This window comes from Mobula birostris, chromosome 7, assembly GCF_030028105.1.
Source record: "Mobula birostris isolate sMobBir1 chromosome 7, sMobBir1.hap1, whole genome shotgun sequence".
Taxonomy (NCBI): domain Eukaryota; kingdom Metazoa; phylum Chordata; class Chondrichthyes; order Myliobatiformes; family Myliobatidae; genus Mobula; species Mobula birostris.
The window spans coordinates 159,353,508-159,365,648 of NC_092376.1; the positions used below are offsets into that span (position 1 = coordinate 159,353,508).

General features: G+C 42.1%; 1 long non-coding RNA gene across 1 annotated transcript in view; it reads left to right on the forward strand.

Moving 5' to 3' along the window:
- The first annotated feature begins 2,129 nt into the window (after positions 1-2,129).
- The window catches only part of LOC140200535 (uncharacterized), a 130,215-nt gene continuing 120,203 nt past the window's right edge, over positions 2,130-12,141 (forward strand). Inside the window, exon 1 of the long non-coding RNA XR_011886655.1 lies at positions 2,130-2,349. This is a non-coding gene — a long non-coding RNA (uncharacterized lncRNA). The remainder of the gene's footprint in view (positions 2,350-12,141) is intronic.

Genomic DNA, 12,141 nt, shown 5'->3' on the forward strand with positions numbered 1-12,141 from the left:
ACCATGGGAAATAACTTTGCCATATCTAATCTGTTCAGGGCTTTTAACATTCGGAATGTTTCTATGAGATACCCCCTCATTCTCTTGAACTCCAGGAAATACAGCCCAAGAGCTGCCAGACATTCCTCATATGGTAACCCTTTCATTCCTGGAATCATTCTCGTGAATCTTCTCTGAACCCACTCCAATGTCAGTATATCCTTTCTAAATTAAGGAGCCTAAAACTGCACACAATACTCCAAGTGTGGTCCCACAAGTGCCTTATAGAGCCTCAACTTCACATCCATGCTCTTATATTCTATACCTCTAGAAATGAATGCCAACGTCGCATTCGCCTTCTTCACAACTGGCTCAACCTGGAAGTTAGCCTTTAGCCTTTAACTCCCAAGTCCCTTTGCATCTCTGCATTTTGAATTCTCTCCCCTTTTAAATAATAGTCTGCCTGTTTACTTCTTCCACCAAAGTGCATGACCATACACTTTCCAACATTGTATTTCATTTGCTACATTTTTGCCCCATTCCCCTAAACTATCTAGGTCTCTCTGTAGACTCTCTCTTTCTTCAACACTACCCTCTCCTCCACCTATCTTCCTATCATCGGCAAATTTAGCCACAAATCCATTAATCCATTAATCCTATAGTCCAAATCATTGACATACATTGTAAAAAGCAGCAGTTCCAACACCGACTCTTGTGGAACTCCACTGGTAACCGGCAGCCAGCCAGAATACAATCCCTTTATTCCCACTCTCTGTTTTCTGCCGACCAGTTAATGTTCCACCCACGCTAGTAACTTCCCTGTAATTCCATGGGCTCTTATCTTGCTAAGCAGCCTCCTGTGTGGCACGTTGTCAAAGGCCTTCTAAAAATCCAAGTTCACCACATCTACTGCATCTCCTTTGTCTACCCTGCTTGTAATTTCCTCAAAAAATTGCAGTAGGTAGTCAAGCAGGATTTTCCTTTCAGGATACCATGCTGGCTTTGGCCTCTCTTGTCATTTGCCTCCAGGTACTCCGTAATCTCATCCCTAACAATTGATTCCAACAACTCCCAACCACTGTCGTCAGGCTAACAGGTCTATAGTTTCCTTTCTGTTGCCTCCCACCCTTCTTAAATAGCAGAGTAACATTCATAATTTTCCAGTCATCCAGTACAATGCTAGAATCTATCAATTCTTGAAAGCTTTCTGTTATTGCCTCCACAATCTCTCCAACTACTTCCTTCAGAACCCGAGGGTGCATTCCATCAGGTCCAGGAGACTATCCACCCTCAGACCATTAAGCTTCCTGAGCACCTTCTCAGTCATAATTTTTACTGCACATACTTCACTTCCCTGATACTCTAGCATGTCCGGTATACCGCAGACGTTTTCCACCGACTGATGCAAAATACACATTCAGTTCCTCTGCCATCTCTGCGTCTCTTATCTATCGATACTATATCTACCCTCAACTCTCTTTCACCCTTTGTATACTTCAAAAAGCTTTTAGTATCTTCTTTGATATGTATCGCCAGCTTCCTCTCATAATTCACCTTTTCCTTCCTAATGACATTCCTAGTTTCCTTCTGCAGGTTTTTAAAAGCTTCTCAATCCTCTATCTTCCCACTCCCTTTGGCTTCCTTGTATGCCCTCTCTTTTGCTTTTACTTTGGCCCTGTATTCACTTGTCAGCCACGGTAGTGACAGGCTGAATTTCCCTAACCTCCACAGAAAGGAAAGACGCAGGTGTGCTTTTCTTACGACACATTTCACCATTTGTTTCAATATTTTGATGCACATGGGACAAATACAGCTGAGCTTTAACTTTATCTGAATCTACATGCTGGACCCAAGACAGTCATCTGATACAGTATGTTAACACTTAGGAATTTAAAGCTTGACTCTCTCCACCAATGATTCCCCATGTAGACTGGTGGATGTTCACCCTCCTTCTCCATCATGAAGTCAATAATCTGTTCTTAAGTTTTCCTGGCAATGAGCAAGAGGTTTTTGATGTGGCACTCAACCTGTCTCATTCTGGTAAACCTACTCACCACTACTTGTGATTCATCCAACTACAGTAGCGTCATCAACGAATTTGAAGACAGCTTTGGATTTGTCCTTTGGCACTCAGTTCTGTGTGTATAGAGAATCGTGCAGGAGGCTAAGCACACAGCCCTGAGGTGCACCTTTGTTGCTGACCATTGAGGGGGAGGTATTGTTACCAAACTTCACTGACTGAGCTAAACAGAGCCAGCTGTCAGCTGGTGACTCCAAGGATGCCACGGTGTTGCTCACAGGTAACTAGCCCACAAATTTACCTGTATGGCTAAGAAGAGCTGCACTCCAAGTGGGGAACAGGGGACAAAAGTAAGTTATTTTTTTTTTTAATGTAGAATTTGTTTTAATATTTCAATGTGATTTTTAATATTTTTTACAGCAGCTCAAAGATTCTAAGGTCTCTGAATATCTGAGACATTTAAAAATTATTACAAGTGCTTCCCAGCTTTGACCCAGCTCAAGTATTGCTTCCTTTTAAATACTGTTGGATGTACTTCAGCGAAGGAGACATCTCAGTATTATACTGGTGGAGGCCTAGTCACCATTGGACCTTTTTTTTCCTCACTGCCTGACTCCCAGAGCCTGAGTGTCAGCTCTAACACCCTCTGCATGTGGCTCAGGTACTCACAGTTGGGTGGGGGCAGCAGATCAAGTCTAGTTCAATCTAGCCCATTATTTCATAGGAAAGGGAGGTCCTCCAAAATTACTCTGCCAGCCTGACACTGAATTGTCTTGTGTTATGTACTAGATCTCTGAACCCAAGGAACAGATATTTGGCATGAAACTTTAATTGTCTGAGCTACCCTCTGTTCAAGACCAATTCCTTTAATTTTCCAGAGAAGGCAAATCTATTACCAATACTAATCTTTTATCTTTATAATGCTTAATCACTGCTTAAGCCAATATTTAAGCTGCTACTGCGATTCATTGTGTGCTATTCAGCTTTGAATGCCATTGACTAACACAGGCAGCATTTGGTACGAAGGGCAGTTACCAGATTATAAATCTGACTGCTTCTGGGCTCTGTGTTAACACATGAGTAATGCACAAATTCCTACATTTGTGTACATGTTTAACATATTAAAATCAATATTGAGAGAAGGGACTCTGGACTCCCTGGCCACAACAATCCTCTCTTTCCTGATTATACCGCCAATTTAGTCATGTAGCCAACACTTCATTACACAGCTAATATTCTGAAGAGGGCAATTAGTTGACACAATCATGCTTTCGCAGCACCCCAGAAGGACATAATCAACTTAGACAAAAACAATATATGACACAGATTCTGCATTTCTTTTATATAGTTATCCAATTTTTAATTTTGCTGGGCATTTCATAGGAACATATGTTGGTTGCAATAGAAAGAATTCTTACTGGGTGATTTATATTTCGTACTTGAAAAAGTTATAAATTTTCCACCTCCACTCTGCAAAATTACATCTGGTTTCAACTGACAAAACTATCATAAGCCCTAGAGATACAGATCCTCCAACTGTTATGAAAATGGTCTAAAACTCAAGTGCCACTGGCAGCCCCTACTTTTGGCTTTGGCTGAAGTTCTTTGCAATTTGGCACAGAATCCTTCCTAAAAAAAAATGTACCGTAACACCCAGCATGGGGTGGATTTGACTGAGCTTTGCAAAGAATGTCCAGCTCGAAGTATACTTCTGGTCACTATATTATGGGGAAAATGTGATTGCACTGGAGAGGATAGAAAGGGGTTTTATAAGGATGTTACCAAGAATGGAAAACTGTCACCCTAAAGTAAGACGGGATAAGCTGTTCTTGTTTTCTTTGGAACAAAGGAGGCTGGGGGTGGACTTCATTGTGGTGTATAAAGCTATGAAGGGTTTTCATAGAGTAATTACGAAGGGCCCATTTCTCTCAGCAAAGAGCTCAAAACCCAGTTGGCATTGCATTAACGTGCTTGGTAGAAGAATTGGAGGGTCAAAGAGGAATCATTTTGTCATGGAGAGTATCAAATAAATTTGGAGCAAACAAAATAATAGCTGAGGTGGAAACCCTTATCAAATTTAAATAATACTTGACTGTTTCACGTGCTCTTCAAGAGATGTGACCTTCAGGACTACGGGTCTAATATTGGAAGATGAGAATATGCTACCTACCTCAATTTTGATCGCATGGACGCATGAGCTGAGTAGTCTCCTGTATCATTAATAGTCTGTTATGACCTAGGAATAATTATGTTTCTTAAGAGGTGAGATAAAGTAGTGCTGTATAGGGTTAGAGGAGCAGGGATGCAGCCCTGGTTTTTAATCTCTAATATCTATCCTGGTGACCTGCTGGAGGTCAGGCACAAGGGCAGAAGATCTAAGATTTTGGAAGTAATTGGATGCAGGGTGACACGTGAGCATTGGGTGGGGAAATCCAGCATTCCACTGGCCAGTTGTAGTTCAGGAACCCGAACGATATTGACAGAGAAGGGTCTAAACACCAAGCCACATCAATGGACCACGTAAGCTTAGTCCTAACACTGAAACAGGCCTCAATTCTCCATAGGCTGGCTTTGACATGTGTGACTAAGGGCACTTGGAGATCCACAAGTGTGAGGGCAATTTTCCTATTGAAGTTCAGAGATGTGCCTCTCTACATATGCCCTATGGAATCCAGGTTTATATGCATCATACATACAATCCAATTTCCAGCATAGTGTATCTCTTAAATTAAGAACTTTTACAGAATGGATTAGCTATTTTCAGATGCAATTCTCTTGTGCGGTTCTAGAGGGAACTTCTGGCCCATTATGTTCCCTTTCATATTTCTAGGGGAGGTTCACACTTGGATCCTCCTGAGAATGTGATTGAAATTAGCAGTGTGCAGGGGAAAAGTATATTTGCATGCCATTATGTTTGCTTTGCATAAATACTGCAATTAAGCAGGGTTAAAAATGTTGCTTGGTGGAACTGATTGGTTAAAAAATTATCACCTAAATTACTCAATGCCCAAAAGTTGTATAGGGAAATGAGCTCCTTAATATTGATATGGACACTGGTTTGTTACAAAACAGAAATCATCAGGACTCCTGTATTTAGTTTAGTTTACAACAGGATCAAAGTGTGTGCAGCAAAGTCTGATTCATCAGGTTAAGTCACAGTGGTGCATTGTATGCAAAGTAACGTTACAAAAGAAAAAAATCAGGTGAGATGCTTCAAATGACAAGTCAAATGTTGATAAAAATCTGCTTTAAAAGTATTTTACTTGAATTTTAATTGAATAATTTCCCTGTGGTATCGTACTGTTGCATATGTCCTTTATAAAAAGGAACATCTTGAGACTATTTGTGACGTACTCTTATATTATGCAATGGATATGACTGAAAGCCAGGCAGTCATCTGGCCTCCAAATCAGCTCTAATTTATTTAAGCTTTTATGTTGTAATGTTACCAAGGGAGTTCGTACTTACGCAATCAATCAATGAAACATGTAGCTTTGGGTAAGTCTCAATGCAGAAAGTTCTAGATTAGCAGACCACAAAATATCAAAATACCAGTTGGGACATTTATCACTCCAATTAGATTTGTTAACAATTGTAACACAACAAAAACACAGTATTGTGCTTGAATATTGCTCTTAATGTGTCACAGGATAAACGCCTCAGTCGTAGGGAGGACTGGGCGTCAAGACGCAGAGTTGCCTGTTTACAGCCGCTCGGGAGAGAAGCATAGGAGTCAATGTGCGCCACCGAAGGCTGTGAGGTGCAGTGTCCAAGCTGGAGTCAGTGCTGCTCCTCACTGTTCCCTCAGAAGAAGACGAGCTGTATTGTGTTGACTGCAGACTGCTGCAACACGAATGCACTCAGGGTCTTGAACTATAGTTTTTGCACTACTTTATTTTACTGATATGTTATATATATTTGCTATCTTATATGTGGTCTCGGCCTGAAACGTCGACTGTACCTCTTCCTAGAGATGCTGCCTGGCCTGCTGTACTTCATTTGGACCTTTCGCCTTGCGAGGGTTCACCCCCTTTAAAGACAGCCTAACATCGGCCTCTGAGTCAGAGATCACAGGGTCACCAGTGATATCTGTTAGCTGTCACAGATGCTAACAAAAGTGTGAGTTCAGTGCATAGAACACAGTGAAAAACGCACTGAACTTAAAGTGAAAATAACATGGCACTGGCTTCAGTCAGGAAATTTGACAAATTTGATAGCGCTAATGAAGGCAGGGAGATGTATATCGAGTGGGTGGAACTGTATTGTAATGCAAACAAAATGGAGGAGGAAAAATAAAGTCCCTACGCTTCTTTGCTTAATGGGTGCAAGAACGTACAATCTCTTACGTAACTTAGCAACCCCTGCCAAACCAGAGAGCAAGACGTTTGATGAAACAGTTACAATTTTACAAAATCAATTGGGCCCTAAACTGCTGGTAATAGATGAGAGATTTAGATTTTATAAAAGGAACCAGTCGAGGGATGACAGCATTTCTGAATACATTGCAGAACTGCACAATCTTTTCCAGTACTGTGATATTAGGGATGGACTTTCTGATGCATTAAGTGACAGGTTTGTATGTGGCATGCATTCAAAAGAGGCTACTATCCGAAAGAGACCTAACCTTAGAATAGGCATGGTCCATTGCAGTATTGTTAGAGACTGCAGCAAAGGATGCAGCAGAAGTACGGCAAAGGAAGTTAGAATGTTAAATGCACAAAATGTCCATGAATGGCGCAAAAAGTCAAAGATATTATTGATGTTACAAATCCTCCCATGATGCAGACTGTAGGTTCAAAGATAAAGTCTGCAGAAAGTGTCGCAGACAAGACAACATAAAGAGAATGTGCAAGGCAGACAAAAAGCACAACTGAGTGAAAAGTCTCAAAAACAAAACGAAGCAATTGCATAAAGTTACCAAATACAAAACAGAATCAGACAACATAAAAGTCAAACATAGAATTGCATAGTATAACTGAGGCAGATCACAAAATCATCTGGATCACAATAGATGTGCCAGCTGTAAAACTGAAAATGGAGCTGGAAACAGGGTTAGTTTTGTCCATGATTCCAGAGGCTGACCACAGCAAACTGTTTTCTAAGATACCATTAGAGGAGACCTCAGTGATGTTAAAGACTTACACAGGGGAAAAGGTGTCTCACAGAGGCAAACTGAAAGTAAATGTGATGTATGGAGGCCAAACACAATAGTTAGAGCTTTGTGCATTGAAAGGTGGAGGATCAGCACTTTTCCGACATGAATGGTTGAGAAAAATCTATCTAGACTGGCACTTAATCAAAGCTCTCAGTGTGACATCAACAGGCAACGACAGCCCAAATGGCTGCACTAACCAGAGACTGGCACAGCTGCTTAATGCTAATGGGAAGGTGTTCGAGAAGTGGATTGGTAAACTCAAAAGCATGACAGCCAGAATTGAACTGGCTCAAACAGTAACACCAAGGTTCCATGAATGTGTCCAGTGCCTTACACACTAAGTCCTAAAGTGAATGCTGAGCTGCAGAGTTTGGAGGCATCTGGAATGCTCTCCAAGGATGAGTGGAGTGATTGGACCACGTCCATTGTCTCGGTGATCAGGAAAGAGAAGGCCGGAGCTGTTTGCATATATGGGGATTTCATGGTGCGCACTAACCCGGTGCTGCGTACTATGCAGTATCTCCTGCCACAAATAGAAGACATTTTTGCATCTTTGACAGGCAGGGAGAGGTATTCAAAGATTGACTTGTCACAAGCCCATCTGCAAATGGAGATTGAGGAGTCAAGCAGGAAGTTCCTCACAATCAACACTCACAAGGGACTGTTCCAGTATAATTGTCTCGTCTTTAGCGTCACATCAGCTCCAACAATTTGGCAAAGAGCAATGCAGCAAATGCTTAAAGATATCTCAGGAACACAGTTACCTTGAGAACATCACTGTGACTGGCAAAAATAATGTAGAGCACCTCCAGGACCTTGGTAAAGTACTTACCAGGGTGAGTGAGTATGGTCCGTGTGCAAAGAGAGAGAAATGTAAATGTGAGTTTTTCAAGAATGAAATCACATATTGTGGACATGTCATTGACAAGTATGGCTTACATAAGTCACAATTGAAGACTGGAGCAGTGCTGCAGGCACCCAAACTGGAAAATATGTCACAACTCTGGTCATAATTGGGCCTTGGTTATAGACTGAACAACAGGAATTCTGCAGATGCTGGAAATTCAAGCAACACACATCAAAGTTGCTGGTGAACACAGCAGGCCAGGCAGCATCTCTAGGAAGAGGTGCAGTCGACGTTTCAGGCCGAGGCCCTTCGTCAGGACTAACTGAAGGAAGAATTAGTAAGAGATTTGAAAGTGGGAGGGGGAGGGGGAGATCCAAAATGATGGGAGAAGACAGGAGGGGGAGGGATGGAGCCAAGAGCTGGACAGGTGATTGGCAAAGGGGATATGAGAGGTCCGTGGGACAGGAGGTCCAGGGGGAAAGACAAGGGGGAGGGGGAACCCAGAGGATGTGCAAGGGGTATAGTCAGAGGGACAGAGGGAGAAAAAGGAGAGTGAGAGAAAGAATGTGTGTATAAAAATAAATAACGGATGGGGTACAAGGGGGAGGTAGGGCATTAGCGGAAGTTAGAGAAGTCGATGTTCATGCCATCAGGTTGGAGGCTACCCAGACGGAATGTAATATAGCGGAACAAGTGCTACACATGCCCTTACACTTCCTCCCTTACCACCATTCAGGGCCCCAGACAGTCCTTCCAGGTGAGGCGACACTTCACTTGTGAGTCGACTGGGGTGATATACCGCGTCTGGTGCTCCCGATTTGACCTTCTATATATTGGCGAGACCCGACGCAGACTGGGAGACTTCTTTGCTGAACACCTATGCTCTGTCCGCCAGAGAAAGCAGGATCTCCCAGTGGCCACACATTTTAACTCCACATCCCATTCCCATTCTGACATGTCTATCCACGGCCTCCTCTACTGTAAAGATGAAGCCACACTCAGGTTGGAGGAACAACACCTTATATTCCGTCTGGGTAGCCTCCAACCTGATGGCATGAACATCGACTTCTCTGACTTCTGCTAATGCCCCACCTCCCCCTCGTACCCCATCCGTTATTTATTTTTATACACACATTCTTTCTCTCTCTATCCTTTTTCTCCCTCTGTCCCTCTGACTATACCCCTCGCCCATCCTCTGGGTTCCCCCCCCCCTGTCTTTCTCCCACGACCTCCTGTCCCATGATCCTCTGATATCTCCTTTGCCAATCACCTGTCCAGCACTTGGCTCCATCCCTCCCCCTCCTGTCTTCTCCTATCATTCTGGATCTTCCCCTCCCCCTCCAACTTTCAAATCTCTTACTCACTCTTCCTTCAGTTAGTCCTGACGAAGGGTCTCGCCCAAAACGTCGACTGTACCTCTTCCTAGAGATGCTGCCTGGCCTGCTGCGTTCACCAGCAACTTTGATGTGCGTTGTTAGTTATAGACTGCTATTGTGAAGGCATGTTTATTGGGAATATGGGCTTATGAAAGGAAAATTGAATGTTTTGTACATATACAGTTTTATGTTGCATTAATCTAAGGGGAATGAAGTGTAATATATGGATCTATTTCTTTTAGAATAATGACCCCCAACCCCAGCACTACTTATTGATCTATTGACTGTACATACGCTGTGCTTACACATGTGCATTTCTCTCTCTCTCTCTATCTCTCTCTCTCTCTATCTCTCTATCTCTATTTCTCTACCTCTCTATCTCTCTCTCTATCTATCTCTATCTCTCTATTTCTCTATTTCTCTATCTCTCTCTCTCTTTCTCTCTTTCTCTCTCTCTCTCTCTCTCTCTCATGAATACACTAGTTAGAGCCATCTCCTGTGTATGTGCTTTTATTTAATAGATATGTAGTTGTGCACACACAGACAAAACACTATTAACACCTGCAACTATAGGATACACACACATTGAAGTATTCAAGAAGTATTCTTGCTTGGGTTAACTTGAGGAACTCATATTTCATCACATATTGTGAAATGTGCCTGTTCTTTTTGGATCTAAAAAACTACATTTGAAATTATACTACTGAGGGGATGGATACAGATATCTTTTGAGACTCAAGTGAAAAATGTCAGAAATATTTTTTGGTTCCTGGAAACCTCTGTCTTGAATTCTTGTCAGATTTGCAATTTCTTTCGCTGGCAACAGCACTGACCTGCATCAGCTCACTGAACAGAAGTGGTTCAATTGTCAGTTTGCTCCGCATCCTCTCAATCCCCACAAGATCATTTTTTAGAAGCCAGCCACAGGCCCAAAAATTGCTATTGCAGCAAGAACTAAAAGTGAACACTTACTAATTCGTTTTCTTAAAAGTAAAGTAAGTTTGATAAATTTAGTCATAAGACTAGAATTCTCTGCGGTACTTGTCGAGCTGCATCTGTGCATAATCATCATTAAGAATTTTCTTGTACTAACCATATGCTTTGATCTCAAAAAATCTGTAAAATTGGACAGAGGTAAGGACACCTTGTTGTATATGAAATACTGTGCTAAAATGGAGCCGCAGCCATTCCTTTTAGGGTTTCTTTGCATGGCTTGCAATTGATGTGTCATTGTTGTGTTGTCCACTGGAATGTACATCTGCACTTACAGAACGTTCTCAATAGCAGGCAGTGCACAGTTGTGGGAAAGTCAGATGTGAAGTTGAAGGAGAGCAGGTTTGATTGTTACCTCTGAGCCTACACCTTCAGTATGTGATAAGTTGGGCTGGCTGACCCCCAAGCCATTAGCAGGTTCGGCTGAGGGAAGTGAAACCTCTTCACTCAGAGGGTAGATTGAGTGTGAAACGAGCTGGCAGCAGAAATGATAGATGCAGATTCAATTGTAACAGTTAACAGAATTTTGGGTAGGTACATGGGGGGGTTCTTTGGAGGGATATGGTCTCATTGCAGGTAGAAGGGACTTGGTAGAAGATGAACAAATGAAATTTATTTCGGTCAGTACAAACATAACAAAAAGCATCATTTTCAACAATGATTTCATAACGATGACTTCATAGGACAAAATTACAACAAAAAAACATAGATATCCTTTTAAACAGACCGAAAGAGTGTAGGCTGAAGCTACAGCTTATTACGCCTACCCCTCTAACTTATACAAAAACATATTTGTTGTTGATCAGGTCAGCATGGACTAGATGGGCCAAAGGGCCTGTTTCCAGGCTATAGAACTCTATGATTCTATGACCCTAAGGGCCCAGTGAATACTGCATACAGGTAACTGCTAATAATTGTTAAAAGGAGCTTCAGTAAATTAGTCAATTTTTTGCTGTTCAGTGAAATGTGGAGTGAGGAGACAACTCACATTGCAGTGCAGTCTTTTTCACTGCAGTCTCTTTCCCTCGCCCTGTTAGTTCATAGTGAAGGGTGTAGATTTCTCCTGGAATCTTTAGCTTCTCCCAGCAGGGGAAGAATCATCAGCTGCACAACCTATGACGTTATTGGCAGCTCAGTCGGCATAGATCAACCATCATTTCTGCTGAGGTGAATTACATCTAGATGTGAACAGGCTGATGTTCTAACTGTCAAAACACACCTCAGAAATATTTGTCAGCTTGATTTGGTATGTGTTAAATGGTATTAGTGCACCGCTCGTGCATGAATGAGTTTAGTTCCTAAGCGGTTTGCAATAGCATAGTCACCACCAGAAGCATGAAGGTGTGACTTTTATCTCTTGGTCTCTGCATTTTACGTGCATTTCCAAAAAAAAATCAGGCCAGAAAGAGATGGAGTAGCACCATCAGGTAGAAGACTGGATATTGGATTTAGCCTCCTCACAGTTTATTGCTTCATCACAGATTATTGTCAATCCCCCATGACTGTTCTTTTCACTACCTTAAATCCTGGCTTTACTTCATTTATTATCAGCCAGCACAACCCTTTATGCCAACCATCCTTGTGAGCCCCATATTCAGTACACAATGGCCTGAAGTTGGAATTTTCATCTGAAATTAATTTGCCAGGATATCAATGGGGGAATCTTGCCAGCTTCATCCCAATGTAGCCCACAGCTCAATCCCAGATGTTTTAAGCCTAGCCTTTTAACAGCAAGGAATAGTCCATATCGTGGATCATTAGTTTGGCTAAT